At 46.0% G+C, this 4,053-nt stretch overlaps 1 pseudogene; it reads left to right on the plus strand.

Annotated features, from left to right (window-relative positions):
* Window positions 1–2,931: 2,931 nt before the first annotated feature.
* On the plus strand, window positions 2,932–3,546 carry LOC102871910 (annotated as a pseudogene).
* Window positions 3,547–4,053: the final 507 nt, after the last annotated feature.

Genomic DNA, 4,053 nt, shown 5'->3' on the forward strand with positions numbered 1-4,053 from the left:
CTGGAGGTGAGAGAATGGAAGAAAAAAAAAAGATGGGAATTTCTCCTGGAGGCAGGTGATGAGAGAGAGAGGGCCAGCATCTACCAGATCCCTCCCGAAGCCTGTTCCCTGCCTGCTCACTCGAAAGCCTGCTTTGGTCTGGAAATGTGGCGTTCCCGTGCAATGGTCGGGCTGACTTGTTACTTTCAGGAGGCTGAAGCTGCAAGGATCTGAGTTCCAAACGTGCCTCAACCTCCTCCCAGCTGAGTCAACTCAAGCAAGGCTGTGACCTCCCCGGGCCTCAGTTTCCTTCTTAGCCAACAGAAGGGCCAGTGGCATCTTCCACCAGATCTTTGAGAGGACTGGGACAAGTGTGTAAGGACCTTAGCATGCTGCCTGGCACAGAGTGAGGGCCTGGCCAGCATCGGCCGGGACAGAAAAGCCATCAGCTCTGACGCCAAGCATGGCCTAATTATAGACAGCCAGAGGTCATTTTTCAGTCCCTTGTGACTCAGGACAAGGGCCAAGGAAGCCGGACTGCCTGGCAAAGGAAGGTTCTCCCCGTGGTCACACAGGCTCTGCCCACAGGCTGGCCAGCTGCCCGTCCGTCCCCAGCTCTGTGGGTCTGACAGCCTTACTGCTATGCCAAGCAGCAGATGGGACAAGGGACAACAAGGCTGTCTGGCTTGACCAGACACATCTTCTCAGTTTCCCTGTCTAGAAAGATGAGGGGACTCCTCCTGGGGCTGTGTGAGAATTCAGGCAAGCCTGTTACCCAGGAGAGGGCTCTGTTTAACCTCCACCATCTACCTCTCTCTCTCTCTCTCTCTCCCTCCCTCCCTGTCTCCCTCCCCCCCTTTCTTTAATAATTTTTTTATTTTAATTGTGATTTTGACGAACATTTGCAGAAAAGTTAAGTTTTTATTCATTCCTTTTTTGCACATTTTACTCCCTCTCCCTCCCTTCCCCTTCCCCCAGTTCACTTTATCTTTGTAAATATTCATTCATTATTGCACAATTACCTATACCCCCGTTGTCTTAAAAGTATAAAAGGATCTGCAACTTTTCTTTTTATCTGTTCAACAATTCTATTCAGAGCCCGTTGGTGCATCTGACTCCAGGTTAAGTATTTGTTACTATTGCCCATCATTGTCCCACGGAACGGTTGGTGGATTCAAACCTTGTACCCTTGCATTGGCAGCGCAACTCCTTACCACTAAGCCACCAGAGCTCCCAGAGCTTCTGGCAAAGTGAGAGGCACATAAAATCCACCTGTGACAGCCACTCACAGGCTTCCAGAGGCTCTGAGTGTCATAAAGGTTGCAGAGAGCTTGTTTAACCTGCTTGAAGGACAAGGTGAAGGTTCGAGCAAGAGTAACAACTGCCCTTTTCTCTGCTCTCCTGTGAATTCATTCTCTTCACAGCAGCCAAGCTTTCCAAATGGGTCTTGGAGTCCAGAAATCTGCTACTGAGAGTGAAAATGTCCCTGTGCTGGCCTCCACTGAAGTCCCTTCTGCCGAGGCCCTAGCCTCTAAGATGACTCTCTGCTTCTCCAGTCCTGAGTTCAAGACCTGTGTCTGCCTCTACTTCTTGGGGAAGGTACCTAATAAAGCTGTGTCTCAGTTTCTTCATTTGCAATATATATTTAAAAAAATAATCAAATCCACCACAGATGAGTCAATGCCAACCCCTAGCCACTCTCCTTGGGGTTTGCTGAGGCTGTAAATCTTTACAGGAAGAGACTGGCATTCTCCCAAGGAATGACTGGTGGATTAGAACCACCGACCTTCCAGTTAGCAGCACAACACAATGAACAATCTCCTCCCGTGTGACTTACTGTCACTGAAAACCCACTAGAGGATCAGCACTGAGTCAGTTCCAACTTGATGGTACATGTCAGGATTTGGGAGAGGGATGTTAATGAGCCCCTGAGGACGGAGTGATTCTTGGGGCGGAGGTGGGTGGGTGAGTGGGTGGTTCCACGGCTCTTACTACATTTCTCTAAGGGATAATGGTGAACTCAAGGTCAACAACACACCACCAGCTTGACCTTGGACAAGACCACCTCCAGCCTCCTCTTCTGGAAATAAATGTTCAGGGCTAAGTAGAAATGATCCCCAAGCAGTCTTGTCCTCTTTCCATATCACAGTTAATCATTTAATTATTATTGTTGTTGTTAAGTACTGTTGAGTCATAGATGACTCATTGCAACACTATGAACAAAAGACCTGAACACTTGTATATAACTTTCATCATTTCTCCAAGTTCATAGGGTTTCCGGAGGCAAGTGGATGCCAATCCTGCTTCCTAGCTTGTTTTAATTGGTGAGTTCCACCAAACACTGACCACCATGGATAACTATTATCACATTTGACACATCAGTGTTACAATGTTAGCATAACAGCAACCACAAGTTAACTCTGTACAGCAAATGAACAGACCAGTGCTATACCACTTAAAAGAATGTTTGACCCAAAACAATTAAAACAAGGCCTGAGGTCCACAGATTAAAATCACCCACCTTTGGCTTGGGAGCATAACTTTCTATCCACTAGTCTTTCGTTGTTGTTGTTGTTGTTATTAAGTGCCCGCAAGCTGAAGACGACTCATAGCAACCCTATACATGAAAGGCCTGAACACTTGTATAAATTTCATTGTTTCTCCAGGTTCATAGAGTTTCCGGAGGCAAGCTATTTCAGAAGTGGATGCCACTCCTGCTTCCAAACTTGTTTTAATCGGGGAGCTCCACCAAACACTGTCATGGGTAATCATTATCGCATTTGACACGAGTGTCACCAATATTATTAGTGTAAATGTTTCTCAACTATAAGCTATAAGTGTATGTAGTATAAGTCATAAAGTATAACTAAAAGTATAAAGGGGGTGAAAAATCCATGGTGCTTATTCTATGAATTTCTGTCAAACTTACCAACACTCAAAATCTAGATCCCCATGAAAGATAAAAACAATAATAGTTACATTAGGCTGAGCGGAGCGCGCCGGGAAGTGCCCGGTAGGCGGCAAGGAGCAGCGATGGCCACCGGGGCTCTTGGCACCGTGGCTCGTGCTCTGCGCCCGCGGAGCTGAGCAGAACCTCCTCGAAAGAAGAAGGTCGATCCTAGGAGAGACCAAGCGGCAAAAGATCGTTTGAAGAAGAAGATCCGACGACTCGAGAAAGCTAGCCAAGAACTCATTCCCATTGAAGATTTCATTACACCGTGACGTTTTTAGACAAAGCAAGGCAGCGGCCTCAGGTGGAGCTCTCCTTTGAGGAGTGGGAGAGGAGAGCTCTGCTTCTGAAGAAGTGGTCTCTGTACAAGCAGCAAGAGCACAAGATAGAGACGGAGGCCATCAAGTCCCTGCTCGAGGCCCAGCAGGAAGCTCTGCAGGAGCTGCGCCTCGTGTCCCCCGGAGCTCCATGAGGAGGCCATCAAGCGGGACCCCACCCTGCTCCCCTTCACGAGAGAAGGGCCTCATTATACCCCACCCATCCCTAACTACCAGCCCCCTGAAGGCAAGTACAACGACATCACCAAGGTATACACACAGGTGGAGTCCAAGAGATAAAGGTACAGGCAGTGCCCTTGACAACCACAGTGACCAGGGGTTCAAGTCTGATATATACAGAATAAAGCATGAAACATCTTCATGTGGTAAAAAAAAAACCAAAACACAATAATAGTTACATTAAAAAAGTATATTGTGCTCTCTTTGGCAGCACATATACTAAAATTGGAACAATAGAGAGAAGATTAGCATGGCCCCTGCACATGGATGACATGAAAATTCATGAAGTGTTCCATATTTTTCATTAAAGGAAACTGAACATTACAACAACAACAAAACGAATATGGATGCCTTGTTTTTGAACTTTAATCAAATTTCTTTCCTTAAGTGTCACCTTATTAGAAAGGCCTTCTATAAACACCTCAGATTGTACCGCTTATGTCCTATTTTATTTTTCATCTTAGCACATAGGATCTATTTGTATTCCTTTATTTTTAGCCAAATCTTACTCAACTTTTGGGACAAATGCACAAACTTTAATTAATTATGTTCTACCTTGTTCTTTAA

This window comes from Elephantulus edwardii, unplaced genomic scaffold (assembly GCF_000299155.1).
Source record: "Elephantulus edwardii isolate Elephantulus edwardi_28Jun2011 unplaced genomic scaffold, EleEdw1.0 scaffold00089, whole genome shotgun sequence".
In the NCBI taxonomy this organism is placed as follows: Eukaryota; Metazoa; Chordata; class Mammalia; order Macroscelidea; family Macroscelididae; genus Elephantulus; species Elephantulus edwardii.